Raw genomic sequence first — 21,030 nt, 5'->3', positions numbered from 1 at the left:
TTTGTTTGCCTAAAGAGTCACCGCTTTTCTGTCACTCAAAATGGGTGTAAATAATTTAGATAAATTCGGCTGTTTCTCTAATATTTCATGCAGGCATAATGTTAATCTCCTACTGAGCACTTGTCTTGATGGATGTCTGTATTCTTCTGTTTCTGTGTTTGATTGCATGACTGGTGTCAATTATTTTGTGAATAATCTTTTTTAAATCATTCTAAAATGGTGTCATATAAAGGTTTATTTTTAGAGGTTATACACTGTATTTGCTGCACATCATACATTGCATTACATTCAAATGTAATGTCTTTACATTTACAAGTCAAATCAGATGAATTAACTTCTAATCATCAGTGTAGAACGGATAATTCTTATCAAAAAAACATATTGCAAAAAATAAGCTTTGTAAAATTTACCATACGGCTGTGAAGCACAAAATGTGTGCCATCTTTGTATTTGACTGAATCCTTGGATCATCATGAAAAGTGGAACTGACAGTGTTTTAGCAACATTCAATTGTATCAAAATCTGGTCATACAGTACCAGTCAAAAGTTTGGACACACCTACTCATTCAAGGGTGTTTTCTTTATTTTTACAATTTTCTACATTGTATAGTAATAGTGAAGACATCAAATGCTATGAAATAACACACATGGAATCTTTTAATAACCAAAACAAATAAACATATATTTAATATTCTTCAAAGTATCCACCCATTTCCTTGATAACAGCTTTGCACACTATTGGCATTCTCTCAACAAGCTTCATGAGGAATCCTTTTCCAACAGTCTTGAAGGAGTTCCCTCATATGCTGAGCACTTGTTGGCTGCTTTGCCTTCACTCTGCGGTCCAAGTCAGCCCAAACCATCTCAATTGGGTTGAGGTTGGGTGATTATGGAGGCCAGGCCATCTGATGCAGCACTCCATCCCTATCCTTCTTGGTCAAATAGCCCTTACACAGCCTGCAGGTGTGTTTTGGGTCATTGTCCTGATGAAATATCAATGATCGTCCCGCTAAGCGCAAACCAGATAGGATGGCGTATCGCTGTTAAGTGTGCCTTGAATTCTAAATAAATCACAGACTGTGTCACCAGCATCAACACACCTGATCCTCCATGCTTCACGATGGGAATCATATATGCAGAGATTATCCATTCACTAACTCTGCGTCTCACAGAGACACGGTGGTAGGAACCAAAAATCTCAGATTTGGACTCATCAGCCAACGGACAGATTTCCACCCATCTAATGTCTATTGCTCATGTTTCTTGGCCCAAGCAAGTCTATTCTTATTATTGGTGTCCTTTAGAAGTGGTTTCTTTGCAACACTTCGACCATGAAGGTCTGATTCGCACAGTCTCAAATCAAATCAATTTCTATTTGTCACACACACATGGTTAGCAGACGTTAATGAGAGTGTAGCGAAATGCTTGTACTTCTAGTTCCGACAATGCAGTAATAACCAACGAGTAATCTAACCTAACAATTTCACAACAACTACCTTATACACACAAGTGTAAAGGGATGAAGAATATGTACGTAAAAATCTATGAATGAGTGATGGTACAGAATGGCATAGGCAAGATGCAGTAGATGGTATCGAGTACAGTACATACATATGAGATGAGTAATGTAGGGTATGTAAACATATAAAAGTGGCATTGTTTAAAGTGGCTAGTGATACATGTATAACATAAAGATGGCAATATGCAGTAGATGGTATCGAGTACAGTATATACATATGAGATTAGTAATGTATGGTATGTAAACATTATATTAAGTGGCATTGTTTAAAGTGGCTAGTGATACTTTTTTAACATCAATGTTTCCATTATTAAAGTGGCCAGTGTTGAGTCAGTATGTTGGCAGCAGCCACTCAATGTTAGTGGTGGCTGTTTAACAGTTTGATGGCCTTGAGATAGAGGCTGTTTTTCAGTCTCTCGGTCCCTGCTTTGATGCACCTGTACTGACCTCACCTTCTGGATGATAGCGGGGTGAACAGGCACTGGCTCGGGTGGTTGTTGTCTTTGATGATCTTTATGGCCTTCCTGTGACATCGGGTGGTGTAGGTGTCATGGAGGGCAGGTAGTTTGCCCCCGGTGATGTGTTGTGCAGACCTCACGACCCTCTGGAGAGCCTTACGGTTGTGGGTGGAGCAGTTGCTGTACCAGGCGGTGATACAGCTCGACAGGAATCTCTCGATTGTGCATCTGTAAAAGTTTGTGAGTGCTTTTGGTGACAAGCCGAATTTCATCAGCCTCCTGAGGTTGAAGAGGTGCTGCTGCGCCTTCTTCACCACGCTGTCTGTGTGGGTGGACCAATTCAGTTTGTCCGTGTGGGTGGACCAATTCAGTTTGTCCGTCCCAACAGTTAATGTTGGGATATGTCTGCTACTTATTTATTTGGGCTGTAATCTGAGGTGAAGTTAACTCTAATGAACTTATCCTCTGCAGCAGTAACTCTGGGTCTTCCTTTCCTTTGGCGGTCCTCATGAAAGCCAGTTTCATCGTAGCACTTGAGGTTTTGAGACTGCACATAGTTTTTGAGACTGCACTTAAAGAAACTGTCAAAGTTCTTGAAATTTTCCGCATTGACTGACCTTCATGTCTTAAAGTAATGATGGACTGTTGTTTATCTTTGCTCATTTGAGCTGTTCTTGCCAAAATATGAACTTGGTCTTTTACAAAATAGGTCTATCTTCTGTATACCACCCTACCTTGTCACAACACAACTGAACGTGTGAAATGTAATAAGAGGGAAAGAAATTCCACAAATCAACTTTTAACAAGGCACACCTGATAACTGAAATGCATTCCAAGAGACTACCTCATGAAGCTGGTTGTGAGACTGCCAAGAGTGTGCAAAACTATCATCAAGGAAAAGGGTGGTTACTTTGACGAATCTCAAATATAAAATATATTGGTATTTGTTTTACACTTTTTTGGTTACTACATGATTCCGTATGTGTTATTTCATAGTTTTGATGGCTTCACTATTATTCTACAATGTAATGTAAAAATAAAGAAAAACCTTTGAATGAGTAGGCGTGTCCAAACTTTTGACTGGCACTGGACATTCCTATGAAAAATATGACACTTTAGTTATGCGTGCACTTAGTTTGTGTCAATTTCATAAATTCATAGAATGTTTGGCAATGAAATATAGTTAGGCATTTGTGAAAATGTTATAGCAATATATAGTGAGAATGCTGCCGTGGACAATTAATAGACACTGCAGGAAATAAAACCCAATAAAAACATATGTCTTGTCCAGGACCAGAGCCTACTCAGACTGGTGCACCATAGCCAATCAGAGCTACAGTTGTCCTATATGCAAATAAGCAATTTGTCACACCCGCCTGCCGTCGTTCCCTTTGAACTGGACTGTGTGTTTACAGGCAGTAGCAACAGCGCAACTTAAATAAATCATTGGCATTTGCCAAAAGTCACAAAATACACCTGAATGGATTTCTGCAAATACATAAATTCCAAAGGAATCCTCTTACATTTTGAAACTTCAAAGTCCTATCGATCAAACAACCATAAAAAGTCACATAAAATCTCTCCCTCAGTCACCTATGTACATCAACAACAACATAAACAACTAATTCCCTGAGTGAGATCAGGGAGCAGGAACATTAGAGAACCACTCTCAAACTTTGTAAACTAGTTGGCCATCAAAATTCTACTGAAACAATGGGGAATAGTAGCCTGCTCGTCCTTTCTGCAACTTCCCTGCCAATGCATGCTTGTCCCAACCCATCTTTTGACAACATCAATGCCAAATACAGCTAGCTAACTTGCAAAGCAATTCACATTTCTTGCTAGCTAACCAAATGACACCTGCATCTCTAGCTGTAGCCATCAAAAAACAATATGAGGGGGAAGAAGTCAGTCACTCACCCACTGTAACGATCGTTGTAGGTGGAAGAAGGAGAGGACCAAGGTGCAGCGTGGTACGTATTCATGATCTTTTAATTACACTGAAATCTAGAACAAAAATAACAAAAACGGAACAAACGAAACAGCCCTGTCTGGTACAGAGACAGAGACAGAAAACAACTACCCACAACTCAAGGGCGAAACCAGGCTGTCTCAGTATGGTTCTCAATCAGAGACAACGATTGACAGCTGCCTCTGATTGTGAACCATACCAGGCCAAGCAGAGGAGGATCTGGGTGGGCATCTGTCCACGGTGGCGGCTCTGGCGCGGGATGTGGACCCCACTCCACCTCTGGGCTCACTTAGGTGGCGCCTTTGGAACTGCGACCCTCGCCGCCGACCCCGGACTGGGGACTCTTTCAGCGGACTCCCGAATAGACGGGAGACTCTGGCAGCGCCGGAGTGAAGGGCGACTCTGGCAGCGCAGGGAGTGACGGGCGACTCTGGCAGCGCCGGAGTGACGGGCGACTCTGGCAGCGCCGGAGTGACGGGCGACTCTGGCAGCTCCTGACTGACGGGCGGCTCTGGCAGCTCCTGACTGACGGGCGGCTCTGGCAGGTCCTGACTGATGGGCAGCTCTGGAGCGTCCAGACTTGAGGGACACACAGGAGACTTGTTTCTTAGAACAGGCACAGTACTCACCAGGGTGGAGAGATCTACTGGAGGGCTGGTCCTTGGAGGAGGCACAGGATAGACCGGTCCGTGGAGGCGCACTGGAGGTCTCGAACTAAGGGCCTGAACAACCCGTCCTGGCTGGATGTTGATTTTAGCCCGACACTTGCAGGGCGCAGGCACAGGACGCACTGGGCTGTGCAGACCCACGGGAGACACAGTGCGTAGGGCTGGTGCCATATAACACGGACCGAGGAGACGCACTGGAGACCAGATGCGCTGAGCCGGCTTCATCTCTCCTGGCTCGATGCCCACTCTATCAGGACCGATACGAGGAGCTGCGATGTAGCACACCGGGCTATGCGTGCGCACTGGGGACACCGTGCGCCTCACCCCATAACACGGTGCCTGCCTGTTCAACCTCTCACCACGGTAAGCATGGGGAGTTGGCTCAGGTCTCCTACCAGACTTAGTCACACTCCCCGTGTGTCCCCTCCAATAACTTTTTGGGGCTGCCTCTCGGGCTTCCTTGCCAGCCGTGTTCCCTCGTGCCGCAGGTTCACCTCTCCTGCTACCTCCGCTCTCCTTCCAGCCAGGATCTCCTCCCATGTGCAGGATCCCTTGCCGTCCAGAATGTCCTCCCATATCCATTCCTTCTTATAGTGCTGCTCCTCCTTACCACTCAAGGGCAAAACCAGGCTGCCTCAGTATGGTTCTCAATCAGAGCCAACGATTGACAGCTACCTCTGATTGGGAACTATACCAGGCCAAACACATAGAAATACAAACATAGAACAAAACATTGAAGGCCCACCCCAACTCACGCCCTGACCAACCTAAAATAGAGACATAAAAAAAGGAACTAAGGTCAGGACGTGACACCCACTCCTCCAGTGACATGACATCCTCCCAGCAGATAGCTAGCTAGCTAATGTTAGCCTCTGTGTTTTTAGCTTTCTAAATAAATTGCTAGCTACATAAATAGATACACTAGTCCAGGGGTGTCAAACTCAATCAGCGCACGGGTCATTTTGAAAAACACAATGAATTCGAGGGCCAGGCATAGCTCATTTGTTGTTGTTTTTTAAACGAGCAACTGTGACCTAATCCGGCAATTGTATTATTAGACCAAATACGTCCCTTTATAGTGTCTACTTATGTACATAGGATACTGTATATAGCATTTTAACACAATAAAACTAAAGAGATAAATCATATTGTCCAACCTTTCCTGCTATGCTTAGCCGCTATGCTTGTGCATAATATGCTGCGATCCTAATCAAAAAGCATTTAGTACAAAACAAAAACAAAAACGTAGCCATAGGTTTGTCGTTACATTTAAACTTAAAACATGTTTGAAATGTTTTTGCACTGCATGGATCACCTGTGCGGTTGAATGCAGCATTACTGCATGGTGCACTCAAAATGTATTGTAGTTGAGTAGCCAGACTAGGCTAACACTCAAATATTGCTGTAATAAGCCTACATGTTCCTCCTTTGCTGGTGTTTTGTTGCAGGTTTAGTTTTTTGGTTATTCATTGTCAAGCTTTAAAAACCGATGCCAGACTGCAACATTTTAGTAGCCTAGCTAGAACTGTGGCATGTGTCTGTACACTTTCCCTCTGCTGCACGCTGTAAATGGGACACACAAAAGCAGGGCAATTGAAGTTGAATTCACCAATGCGAGCGTATCAGGCTGTAATTTCATAAAGTAGATGACTCAACTGTTGACTCATTTATACTCGCCAGTGTGTCCTATGCGGCCCACGGGCCTTGTGTTTGACACATGTGCGCTAGCCTATTAGACACCTTTGACTGACTTGTGATCATTGCCCTTGCTCATTTGATTGTATTGACATTCCCTGCCTTAGTTACATTCATCCACTATTGTTCAAAATAATGAGTAATTGAAACTGAAACAGTGCATCCCGAATGGGTGGAGGAAGAAAACAATGTACCATGCCAGCTGTGATTTACGTCATACATTTTCTGAGGACTACCAAGAAATGCATTGATGAATTATATGAATCATGCATTGAACTGCAACCATCTATTCTGCTAATAATGCCTTACTGTACAGTATATTATGGGATTTTGAATCAAACAGAACCTATTTTTAAAACCTCTTATAAAGTTGGTTTTGAAGCAGAAACATGGAATTTGACATTGTTGATGATATTATGGTTGTCTGTTTATTGCATATCTGCAAAGTAGTTAAAATGCTGTCAGTTTCACTTTAAAACAATGTAAATGAATTTGTTTCCAATAAATCGACTTTGACATGAGAATGACTACATTCAAAAAAGGGTTAAGAAAAGATGTAGTAAAACCATCTGAATCAACAAAAATCTAAGCCACATCAGCATATTGCATATATAAGAGTATATCATATTTTACCATTATAATTGGTTTTAACCAAGAACACAATAGAGTGAGTTACCAAGAGAATGAGAGAAAAATATAGGCTGAGGCATGTATCCATCCAGATTTTAGTATAGACATAATGTAAGTGTGATAATTCAAAATGAGCATGTCGAATTCTTCTGCTTCTGAGATAGGCAATAGTACTTTGTCTTTCAGGGCCATGTTTCACTTAATAATAAAATAGAAAGGGGAAAAAAATTTAATCAGCCTGCATATTATTGAAGACATACTGCAGACGGACGGCCTTTGCTAGTAGATAGAGAATTAAAAAATTTGACTTTTACTATTATCTAACTGCAATTAGTTTAACCCTTTTATCTATCCCCATTTGTAACGCTATTTGGACCATTTCACAGAGCCTGGAATTGTGGCCAGTGAGAATAAAATTGATATAGTTTGGGAGATACAGTACCATCAGCCCAGAGGGAAAAGGGGGGAGCCTCATCATTTCACAGTCCATCCTCACGGCTTAAATCCAGCTAGTAGCCATATAGGATTCGGTATTAGTTCATTTCTCTTATATGAATCATGGCGGCTTGAGAGTGGGGAATTTAATCTAACGCCATCCATCTTTTCTTTATCACCCTCCATACACACTGAATGTTAACTGCATTTACAGTTCACATTACAGGTCAAAAGTATGAGGTCAAAAGATGACGAAAGGCATAAGAAATCCTCACAGAGGCTTCCCTTAATTTCTTTGACAATAATAATTAGATATGTGTGAAATACTTCTTTTCCAAAACACGCCACACACAAAAATCACAACAAAAGTTAGGACCTTAAAGACTGTAGTAGTAAGTCCTCACTCTAAAACCAATTTTATTCTTCAGGAGATGAACAGGAGAAATAAATTATGCTTTTCTCTTTCCAGATATTATTTTGACTAAGACATCTTATTAGTATACAGTGAAGAAGTCTTTAATTAAGGTATCTGAAGGATCTTAATGTCTTGGGATTGTCACTTGTTTTCTTAAAAGCCATTATTCAACATTCACTAATGAATGCATTGTATTTATTTGTGTTATTTTTAGCATTTTCTTCATGCTAATTGGCTGCTTTCATAGTTCTTTTTTTTCCTTCAAATTAGGGCATTGCAGTTACTTCAAAATTTCCCTGCATAATTTGAGCTTTGATCGATTTATTTATTTCTGTGCAACTTGCTACATACGGACAAGGTCAGACTCTTGAGGAAAAGCTAATAGGATCCTGGTATAATGTGCTCCTCTCAGATATGCATAAGTTCAACGCCATGCCATACATTTTGAATTGTGAAGACCAACACATTAAAGATAGTAGCGTTAGTTGAGACAACGTAGTTTTGCATCCAACGTTGTAATGAACAACAACAGCAATAAAATGCAACCCCTGGTGGGATGGGTTCAACAACACAAACCTTGACCCTGCCCTAATGGGAATGCGAAGAATTCTCACTATTCTCCACAAAAGGGGACAGAAAAAGGACAGAGAGAGAGAAAGAAAGAGAGAGAGAGAGAGAGAGATCGTCCATCATTCCTTTTGTCTCAAGGACAATGTCTGAGGAAGAGGTTTCACTCATCCAGGTCTGCTGACCACTCAGAGGTTATCCTCTACATTGGAAGGGCTGTACTGCAGTGATAAAGCAGGAGTTATCCATGTGTTATCAAGGTTATCAATGGAGGTTGTCTGGTACTATATGAAACAACAACAGGATTGTGTTAGTAACATGTATGTTCCTTTGGGAAGGAAATTAGACATATCTCACATGACCAAGTGTGTTTAGCCTACTACATATCGAGAGTAACCTAATTTTAGATCTGTTAGCTGCTCATACATCATTTTCCTATTTAGGAAACCCCCTTGTACCAGACGGGGAAGATATAGCTAGCGTGGGCCAATAAAAAACAATCCAACTTCATAAGTTAAAGACTGCACAAACTTACTGTTTTTAGTACAAATAAAACATTTAAAGAAACCTCTCACAGTATACACATGCTATCAGGTGAACAGGAACACATAATATGCCATTGAGAACAAGATGATTAGCAAATAGCATTGACGCAGCTGATGCACCAGGCCCAGGGACTAATATCCAATACCCTTCGTACTTTGGCTCTGGTATGATATTGAATGAATGGAAGTGAACTGACTATGGCTATGCTCTGCTGAAGCAGTATGTAGTACAGTTTGTGGGTTGTAATGTATTTTTTGGAAGATTGTGTGAGGCAACTCTCTCCTAGTAGGCTCTAATGGTCAGTGTGTGATATAGGCCTGGCTGGGCTCCTCTGACAGTGAGAGAGGGGGATAACACATAGATGAGGAGCAGGCAGGGAGGGAGATGGAGAGAGAGAGCAGCACTCAGACACTCATTAGCCACGAGCCACTATCTGAAGTGTGTCAATAGACTGATGTTACAATGGTGTTAAAGCCCTGTCCAAGAGAAAGAGAGAGAAAGGTAGCAAGGAATAGGGGGATATATCGAGAGGGCGAAGAAGATGAAAGAGAGAGGGAATGAATAGGAAGAGAGAGGGAGAGACAATGAGGTAGATGGAGGGAGAGAGAGAGAAAAGAGAGAGATCCCCCACCATTCCAGCACCTGTCACACCTTGAGATAATCATCCATCATGTCTTGCTGGTGACTGGAGGGTGTGTGGTCCTTTTTAATGGCTGCCATTGACACAATTCGTCTGCTCTGCCACCCACAGCCTGTCACCGAAGTACTACTGTTGCAATGGGTTCTGTTTTATTTCACACGCGGCCGAGAGAGGAGAGACATATGCATCCCTGTCTTAAAGGAGCCATTTAGAAAGAAGGTGATGCACGTTTATTTAAAATAAACAAAATGCAATCATATTACTATTAAGACTGTATGGAAGCTAGTGTCATTGAGCTGACGACTCAAATGTCATAACTCAATCAAGAGCATATTTTTTGGATACTTTTCTTCATTTTTCTTCCTACTTTTTCATTCAAGTATGAATTAATATCATCCTTGTATTGTAAAACATATTTTTCAGAGTAGACTTCAGACTATTTCCAGAGTAGACTATTCGATTATTTGAGTGAATATTGGACTATTACAAGAGTAGACTATTAGAATGTAACCAGAGTAAACTTTAGACTATTACCAGAGTGGATTATCAGAGTAAACCAGAGTAGACTATTAGAATATCAGAGGAGATTTTAAGACTGCTACCAGAGTAAACTCTGAAACTATCGGAGTAAAATGGAGCCCCTTTGTTTCAGGGCTTTGATAGGAGAAATGAACAGGTAATGGCATCTTTTTTTTTTGGGGGGGGGGGGGGGGGGGGGGTCTCTGGTAAACACAAATTGGGTCTCTGGTAAACACATGCTTATGAGATCTTATATGTTTTGATCATCTTCATCAGATAACGTAACTTTTTGTGAATTTTTAAGCATTTATGTAATCAAAACAAGGCTTCATAATTCATAAAGTACATGTTAACTGATTGATCATCTCCCATAGAACAAAACATATAAGATATCCTAAGCCTGTGTTAACCTCAGACCTTTTTTTCGGCGTTTATCCCAAACCCCATTATTTTTACCTATTAATTTCCCCCATAGGAATGGCTGAGCGAACAAGTGGTAACTCATATCTGGGTTTTTGGACTACAAGCTGGCGAGCTGTATAGCTCATCTGACATGGCTGGAAGTCCCATGGTGCAGTGGGGTGGGCAGGAATGTGAGCGGAAGCTGCTTAGCTAATGGAGGACCCCGGTGGGAGGTAGCACAAGCCCAGGACCTCTAGCGAGCTTTAACAGAAGGCCATGAAGATTCCCGCCTGCTGTGGTTTCTCAGTTTCAGATGATTCTAGTTTCAGGTGACATGCATCATGCTCTATTAGCAGACTCTTCCGACCACAGTTTTCTTTGGCAGCCACACAGGTTCTGCAGCTCCAAACCTAGGACTAGTTTTCCACACGCCGCCTCCTCCATCAAACACATACACACAAATATACATAAACACACACATACAGTATATAGACACTTAGAGACACACAAACTCACCCACACATATGGGAACACATACTGTATGTACTTACAACTAAGGATCCATGCACACTTACCAAAACACTACATACATACACTCTTGAATGAAACACATTGAGACTCTTACTAGAATCAGACATACAGATACAGATAGCAGACAAACACCACCACCTCACACACATATAGGCATACACACCTCCCACCCACCAGCCCCCAATCACCACACACACTCCCAAGTATTGTCCATGCCCCAAAAGTTGATACCTGCCTCGACAGACTAGCGGTGGAGGTATTGGGCACCAGTGGTGTTTATGAAATACAGAACTGTGTCCACACATTCTGCAGCCTCTGTGAAGTGGTCGGATACAGGTCCCTCTCCCTGCCCTCAGCACACAATCCTGCATTCTGGGTGGCTCCAGGACATAGTCAATGTCGCCTCACTCGCTCTTCCTTTCTCTCCTTCTTTCCTCCCACCTTTTTTCTCTCTCTCTTCTTTTGCTCTCTTTTTCGTGGTGTTTTTCCTCCCTCTTACTCTTTTTTCCTATATTCCTCTACGTCTCCCTTTCTTTCTCCTTACCTCTCTTGCTCTCTTGGTTTCTTGTGTTGAATTAAAGGGGAATTTCACCCTGGCTCTGCCATGACATATAGTCATTACTATATTAATCTCTCCCAATCTCGGGGAAAGAGGCGTCAATACAGTCCCTGGATTGAATACAGGCTGAATCACATCCGGCCGTGATTGGGAGTCCCATAGGGAAGTGCACAATTGGCCCAGCGTTGTCCGGGTTTGGCAGGGGTAGGTCGTCATTGTAATTAAGAATTTGTTCTTAACTGACTTGCCTAGTTAAATAAAGGTTAAAAAACCACAAAGTCCAGCATTCATAGCGAATCCTGATACCGCCCACTAGGTAGAGGGGGTTTGCTCAAAACCAGTGTTGACAACTTAGCAACTTTGTCGCTTTATTTAGTGAGCATTCAGGCCCCTCTAGCGACACATTTTCAAAAAAGCGACTAGCAACAAATCTAGCGACTTTTTATGGTGTTATTGGAGACTTTTGGAGACTCTGACGTGAAGTATCGTTCTTACTCTTCTCAACGAGCAGCGGGTCCCAAAGCACTCACAGGCGGCCCAGTACTCGCGCAGCAGTCCCTCCCAGCTGCAGTCAGATCAGGAGTCGCTCACCCCTCCCCGTCCAGTCTGCAAATGAATCGCGCATGCGGGAAGCCGCCGCTGACTATACCACCCTGGCTTACATTTAAAAATAATAATTAACCTGAACTAGTTACCATAATTTTTTCACATTGCCATTGACAGTTTTTTCTATTGTATCTTTTTGGTCCATTTAGATTGTTAAATGTAGATTGTAAACAAAAAACATGTAAAAAAAATGTTATGGTTAAAAATGTTCATGTTTTACTGTGACTTGTTGTAGACTTGTTGTGGACCATAAGGATAAAAACCAAACCAAAAATATTAAATAAAACTAAGTAACTCTGCCAGTCTCTCTTTTGGGCCACTTTTGCCAGTCCCAAGCCCAGATAAAGGAGGAGGGTTGGAATTGTGACATAAAAAAAACAAGAATCGACAGAAGAAAGTTAATTTGTAGTTCTAAACATATTTAGGGTATTTTATACTCACTTTTTGTCTCTCCCACGACGTTATTCCTCTCTCCTACAGCGTTCATCACAATTACATGCACATGGCCAATTATGCAAATTCGGTGATGACGTCATTTAGCGACTAGTGAATTTTAGGACATGCAATAGCTACTTTCCTTACTAAGGAGTTGGCAAAACTGCTTCAAACGACTAACACACAGTAATGTCAGAACTTCTCTAGGCAAGATTTTTTTTGTCATCATTCCTATCCGGTGTTTTGTGCTAATTACAAACTAGCGCAAAAATGAGTTATCTTTCACAATGATACCTAAAATAGATTCACCCTGATTCTGCCAGTGGCTTGCGGCTATCAAGAATGATGCTGGGACCGAAGATTATTAGAAGCATTTTCAGTCTGAACTTTTTCTTCACAACAAAACAGAAGATTCTCAATTAGAGGTAACCACAGCGTTAGCTAGCTTGCTAGCAGAGCTGGGTAAGTTAGCTAGCTAATGTTGCAGTCCTGTATTGAACTCTAAAAGCCATCAGCTAAAGCAATCTCTTGGTATACACAGAGTCAATCAATTTCGCCTATGCCACAGTAGTCACTGCTAGACTCATAGCTACCTTCAACAGAATTAACATGTGTGTTTGTACTTTGACTGACATTAGCTAACTTAAAATAGCTAATGTTACCAAATACTGTAAGAGTCTCAATTTGGTAGCCATCTATTCTAACCTTGTCTAGAAAACAGTCAACAGGTACTAAAAATAGTATTGTCGATATAGCTAACTCACTCTGATGAACGTGTGCAAATCGTCTATGGTTGATTAGTTGGACAGGAGGGGAGAACGGCTCATAATAACGTTTGGAATGGAGCGAATGGAATGGCCTCCAACACCTGGAAACCATGTGTTTGATGCATTTGATACCATTCCACTGATTCTGCTCCTGTCATTACCATGAGCCCGTTCTCCCCAATTAAGGCGCCACCAACATCCTGTGGTTCTCAGCCAGTCTCAGCTGGTATAAGAATGATGTTAACATGAATTGGGTCGCTTTTTAAATGTTTTTTTTTATGGGGTTACGTGTGGTTAGAAGTAGCCTGAGGACCACAGAGTACTTACCCGACCAATAATCAATTTAGTCAGAAACCTGCAAGGGACACTGAAAGGTATAAAAATCAAGACTACAACAGTAATGACACAACTGCCTAATTCCTCTCTGCAGATTCTCAAAACACAATACAAAGACATGTCTACAAAATTCCCCTGCAAAGGGCTATTATTGAAAATAATGATCTCTCAATGGGCTGGGGCAGTTTACAGACAGTACTTTGAGATAAGGAAGGTTGTTTGTTGTTGTGCTAAGACAGTAAATGTATTGTTGTGTATGAGAACGTTTGAGGTGGCATTTCTGCTCAATCTCCCATACACAACCATTAATATTGTAAAATAACTGCTTTCCTAAGACTTTTCACACCTTCTTTAGCCCGGCAGGCCATTCAATTTGTCTCAAAAGCAGCTCCCAATGTCCCCTCATTTTCCCCAAACCATTCGCTAGCCGGTTCCATTCGGTTGATACCTTTACGAACAAAGGCATGCTGCCTTACATCACCTCCACAAAAAGCATACAATTCTAAACCACAACCATGTCTTTCCAGAAGATAGCATACAGACAAAAAGGGAGAAAGGACTTATCTAGAAAGTCTGATTTTCTAGGAGACTTCTAAAACACATGGAGGAATAGAGACCGCAGCAGTTCAACAACCAGGACAAAAGAAAGATGTGTGAGGGGTGGGGGTTGGAAGGTGGTATTGCGGGTCACAGGCTTTGGCAGCACGGTAGTTTGTTTTTCTGCCCATCGGTGGTGGGGGGGACACAGATATCCACTACATTGTTGCCTGGAGACTCGTCATGTGCTGATCTGTCAGCTATCTGCTTCTGTGATACGATTCGGTGGATTTCTGTGCAGTACCAGCAAACCTTCTGCAAGAGGACCAAACAGTTGGTGGTTAAGGAGCCCTATACCACTTTCGGCAGACTCTTATCCAGCTGGCCGTTCACTGCCATTTGCACCAAGAATCTCAGATTCCCCAGCCCACCACTGCCAGTGTACCAAAGCCAGATAAAGGACTATGGCTAAAGGTTAACACAGGCAGCCCAATTCTGATATTTTGAGCAATCAGATCCTTCTGAAAAAGATCTGATGTGATTCAGACCAATTAGTATAAGAATATCAGAATTGGGCTGACTGTGTAAATGCAACCAGTGTGTGGCTCAGCATAAGACAGCTCGGTGCACCTGCCTTCTTCCCCCGTGTCCGGACTTAAGACTTTCAAATCGCTTTGAGCCCGTATGCCAGCTGTCTTCTGCCGGGGGCTTGGGTGTTCCATCCATGACTGTGGATGCCCCTCCAGCTACCTCTCCCTGTCCTAGTCAATCAACTGCCTGGGCACAGCCTGGACCACCGCGGCACCCCTCTGCTCGGTCCCTTTGGCATCTCAGCAGCCCTCTAATCAGGTGAGTTCTGTGGCTCTGGCTTCGCAATCTGCTTTGAGACACGGCAGAGGCCAGATCATTCTAGAGATTGTGATAGGGAGTTCGATGGTAGGGAATATATCTGTACCTGGGGTAAATATTTTGTGTTTTCCTGTGGCAAAAGTTCAGAATATCACCAGGTTACTTCCCAAGGCTGTGAGTCAGTCACTGGGGGCTGATACTGTCATAGTTCATGTAGGGTCAAAGGACATTATAAAGGGCAGCTCAGAACAGCTGAAGATGGATTTTAAAGAACTGATTGGGTCTCTACTTGACACCAACACAGGGAGGGCCCTCTGCCCTCCCTAAATCGTGGTATTGAATGGTTCAGCAAACTTTTAGCCCTCCGTAACTGTCTATGAGACTTTTTCAGTTCTGTGGGTGTAACATTTATTGACTAATGTGATACCTTCTGGAAACAAAGCTCATGTTATAAGAAGGATGGGATCCTCCCAAATCATTTGGGTTCCTGGATCCTTTCACATCATTATAAGGTTGCTTTCAGACAATGATTTATCACTAGACCAAGTCCAGCTCATTTAATCCCTACCATTGTGTCGCTGAGCTGTCATAATGCTTCAGCAGATGCACATTATCGTAGGGGTGTTGGAAGACACAATGCTGATCCTACAGCTATTATACTACAGCTAGAAATACATTTGCGCAGATGAACACCACTTGTGGCAGGAGCTGGATGAACCAGCTTCAGTGGGGGATGGACACCTTGGCACTGGGGGCTCCCATTCGGAGTCAGTGTCACTGTGAAAGAAAATGTTCAGTTAGAATAGTTTCACATATGAGCCCTGTATCAACAGGTATAATAAACATATATATTATATATATATATATATATTTATATATATACATACATACATACATGCATACATACATACATATATATATGTATATATATACATAGAGATCAGGGAACATAAGGTTTAATATATTATTATAGACCTGCTAGATCTGCTGTCTCATTTATATTATGACATTTCAGCTAGATCTACTATCTCTATTATATTATGACAGACCAGCTAGATCTACTGTGTTTATTATATTACAACAGACCAGCTGTATCTACTGTCTCCATTTCACTTTGGCCATTGTTGTGGTCCTGCCATCCCCTCAACAGCCTCAAATAGGCTATTTCATTTCACAAATAATATTTTCTCTAATTTCAAACAACGGCATTAGCATGAGAAGAACTTACCAGTCCAAAACGATGTCCTCTCCTTTCAAACAATTCCTCCATTTGGGAATCGCTAAATGAATCGTCCTCGATCAATTTCTTCTAAAATTGTGTGTACATCTGTATATCTAGACTTAGATTGAGCTTTTCCTGACTTAGTCGCCATACTGATTGATATATAAACAGCTGAATATGTGCTTTACCAAAACAATGCTGCGCGCAACATGCGTTGCTCCTTCCGGTATGAATCGTCAATGGCGAATGAACCTCTTTACGCCGGAGTTTACTACATGGGTTGGTCTTCCAACACATAAACATTACATATTGTCGTTTATCTCAGCTCATTGGCTATCTACCCAGCTAGATTTCAAGACGATCAGTGGTCATTGGGTTAAAATACAGTCAATCAACGAAACAGCGGGCAAATCATTGGTGCACAATGATGTCATTACTTGTTGTCTTCAAATCGGTTTCTTTCAGGCAATACGTCGCGCGAAATGACCCATCATGTTTGGTTGTGCTACAAACAAACCAGTTGATTGCAATGAAACCAAACATGACTAGAAAAGTCACGTTCTGTGTGTGTATTTACCTCGAATGTGTCGTCGAAAATGGAATGAGACGGAATTCACGACACAAGCGGTTCACAAAATGTTTCGTGTTAGGCTATAAAAATTGACTTTATCAAACAGAAAAACATTAATTGTGTAACAATGAGTATTGGGATTGCAAACAGAGGAAGATCGTCAAAGTTAAACAATTTATTTTATTGCAGTTTGTGATTTTGTTACGCCTGTGCTGGTTGAAAAAGTTGTTTTTAATGGGGCTCTATCCTCAGATAATCGCATCGTATTATTTTGCAGTAAATCATTTTTTAAATCTGACAACACAGTTGGATTAGCAAGATTCTAGGCTTTCAAAACATCTGGGACACTTGTATTTTCATGAATGTTTAATTTCAGCCCGCTACCGGGTTCCGTGCGCAGAGGGGTTAATAAACAAGGTTCATGAAATCAGTCATTTTCTAGGAACAGATGACATTCATATTCTGACAATCTCTGAAACTCACTTAGATAATACCTTTGATATTACAGTGGTAGCAATACATGGTTACAAGATCTACAGAAAATACAGAAATACCAAAGGTGGAGGTGATTCTGTTAAAATTCAGAACCACATTCCGGTAAAGCTTAGAAAGGATCTCATGTTAAATACTGTTGAAGTAATAAGGCTACAGGTTAATCTGCATTACCTAAAACCCATTGTGGTGGGAAGCTGCTATAGACCACCAAGTGCTAACAGTCAGTATCTGGATAACATGTGTGAAATGCTTGATAATGTATGTGATATCAATAGAGAGGTATACTTTCTTGGTGATTAAAATACTGACTGGCTTTCATCAGGCTGCCCACTCAAGAGAAAGCTTCAAACTCTAACTAGTGCCTTGCAACCCGGTTCAGGTTATCAATAGACCTACCAGGGTAGTTACTAACAGTACAGGAATGAAATCATTAACATGTAATGATCATATCTTTACGAATGCTGCAGAAATTTGTTTGAAAGCATTATCCAAATCCATCAGATATAGTGATCACAATATAGTAGCCATATGTAGGGAAAACGAAAGTTCCAAAGGCTGGGCCTAATATTGTGTATAAGAGGTCATATAACAAGTTCTGTAGTGATTCCTATGTTGTTGATGTGAATAATATTTGTTGGTCTGTGGTTTGTAATGACTAGCATCCACACGCTGCACTTGACACATTAATGAAATTGCTTATCTCAGTTACTAATAAGCATGCACCTATTAAGAAAATGACTGTAAAAACGGTTAACTTCTCTGGGATATGTGGGATGGTAGCGTCCCACCTCGCCAACAGCCAGTGAAATTCAAAACAACAAAAATCCCATAATTACAATTCCTCAAACAAGTATTTTACACCATTTTAAAGATAAACGTCTTGTAAATACAGCCACAGTGTCCGATTTCAAATAGGCTTTACGGCCGAAAGCACACCAAACGATTATGTTAGGTCAGCAACTAGTCACAGAAACCATACAGCCATTTTCCAGCCAAGGAGAGGGCTCAAAAAAACAGAAATAGCAATTAAATTAATAAATAACCTTTGATGATCTTCATCAGATGGCACTCACAGGACTTCTTGTTACACAATAAATGTGTGTTTTGTTCGATAAAGTTAATCTTTATGTCCGAAAACCTCATTTGAAATTGGTGTGTTATTATCAGAAATGCATTATCTCAAACAAAACATTCAGTGCAAGTGCAGAGAGCCACATCAAATTAAAGAAATACTCATAATAAACATTGATAAAAGATACAAGTGTTATGGAAATATAGATAAACTTCTCCTTAATGCAACCGCTGTGTCAGATTTCAAAATGGCTTTACGGCGTAAGCACACCTTGCGATTACGTTAGGTCAGCGCTAGTCACAGAAAAACATCCAGCCATTTTCCAAAGAAGGAGAGGTGTCAGAACAGTCAGAAATAGCGTTATAAATATTAACTTACCTTTGATGATCTTGATCGGAATGCACTCACAGGAATCCCAGTTCCACAATAAATGTTTGTTTTGTTCGATAAAGTATATAATTTATGTCCAAATACCTCCTTTTTGTTTGCGCGTTTAGCCCAGTAATCCAAATGCATAATCACTTGTTCAGATGAAATGTCAAAAAAGTTATATTACATTTCGTAGAAACATGTCAAACGATGTAGAGAATCAATCTTTAGGATGTTTTTAACATAAATCTTCAATAATGTTCCAACCAGAGAATTCCGTTGTCTTTAGAACTGCAATGGAACGCAGCTACCTCTCACGGGAGTGCGCATCATCAGCTCATGGCACTCTGCCAGACACCTGGTTGAAACAGCTCTCTTTCTCTCCCCATTCACAGTAGAAGCCTCAAACAAGCTCCAAAGACTGTTGACATCTAGTGGAAGCCTTAGGAAGTGCAATATGACCCCATAGACACTGTATACACTGTAATTTCTATAGGCAATGACTTGAAAAACTACAAACCTCAGATTTCCCACTTCCGGATTGGATGTTTTCTCAGGTTTTTGCCTGCCATATGAGTTATGTTATACTCACAGACATCATTCAAACAGTTATAGAACCTTCAGAGTTATTTCTATACAAATCTACTAATTATATGCATATTCTAGCTTTTGGGCCTGAGTAGCAGGCAGTTTACTCTGGGCAGCTTTTTATCCAAGCTACTCAATACTGCCCTCTAATCCAAAAGAAGTTAAATCCCAGTGGATTGATGAGGAATTGAAAAAATTGTATGGTTGAGAGGGATGAGGCAAAAGTGATGTCAAAAAGGTCTGGCTGTACAACCGATTGGCAAACATACTGCAAATTGAGAAATCATGTGAGTAAACTGAATAAAATAAGAAACTACACTATGAAACAAAGACAAATAACAAAGATTGATAGTAAAAAAAGCTTTGGAGCACCTTAAATACAATTTTGGGCAAAAAGGCAAACTCCGCTCCATCATTCATTGAATCAAATGGCTCATTCATCACAAAACCCACTGATATTGCCATCTACTTTAATTATTTTTTTAATGGGCAAGATTAGCAAATTTAGGCATGGCATGCCAGCAACTAACTTTGACACTACACATGCAAGTATATCTGACACGATTATGAAAGACAAGCAGTGTAATTTTGAATTTCGTAAACTAAGTGTGGAAGAGGTGAACAAATTATTGTTGTCTGTCAACAATGACCAGCCACCGGTGTCTGACAACGTGGATGGAAAATTACTGAGGGTAATAACGGACGATATGGCCACTTCTATTTGCCATATCTTCAATTTAAGCCTACAAGAAAGTGTGTGCCCTCAGGCCTGGAGGCAAGAAAAAGTTATTACCCTTCCTAAGAATAGTAAAGCCCCCTTCACTGGCTCAAATAGCCGACCAATCAGCCTGCTACCAATTCTTAGTAAACTTTTGGAAAAAATTGTGTTTGACCAGATGCAATGTGAAGAGAAAGAATACTGCTAAAGAGTTCAATGCCATGATTCAGAGAGGGCCAGATATGATGTGTATTTTGTCAGTGTTTAGCAGAGAGTCAATCAGCTCTTTAAAATCCAATATCAACTGTTCAGAGCTGCCCTTCATAATGTAATTAAAACCCACATGGACTACGATAAAATTGATTTCCATGTGCTGGCGTAGTACATTCGGGAGCAGCTTAGTAATTTAATTTACTCAAGCTCCGGGATAGGACATTGTTTTTACACCAGGAACGGTCACGTTTTACCATGGAGCTGCCCAAAATCACAGCTGGTGAGAAGGATGAGGAAATCTATCCACTCCCATGCTTCACAGTATTCGGAGTACCGCTTTTGGATGGGCGAGAGACAAGATAACTTGAGCCCGTTGCTCCCGGCGCCAGGTGCAGTCCGCCGACAGATGAAGCCCCGCTCGATCCAGAGCAGGGACGGAAGGTTGCCGACGTTGACTTCGAAATCGTAGAAGTAGGCACTGTGGCCGCAGACACAGGCAATCTCAGTGACGAAGGTGCAGGAAAATCAGGCTCCAGGACGGGTGAAACTATTCGTTGTTTATATCCGCTCCGGGCCTCTCGTTGGGAGTGTAGGCTGCTTTGCAGGAGGCCGCTGTCTTTGGCTTCCAAGACTTGTGATATGCAACCATTGTTGATTGCCTTGTTCCTCTTTCTGTGCTCCTTCAACTCTGCTATC

The sequence above is a fragment of the Oncorhynchus mykiss genome, chromosome 11 (assembly GCF_013265735.2).
Source record: "Oncorhynchus mykiss isolate Arlee chromosome 11, USDA_OmykA_1.1, whole genome shotgun sequence".
Lineage (NCBI taxonomy): Eukaryota > Metazoa > Chordata > Actinopteri > Salmoniformes > Salmonidae > Oncorhynchus > Oncorhynchus mykiss.
This window is presented reverse-complemented; position numbering follows the sequence as displayed.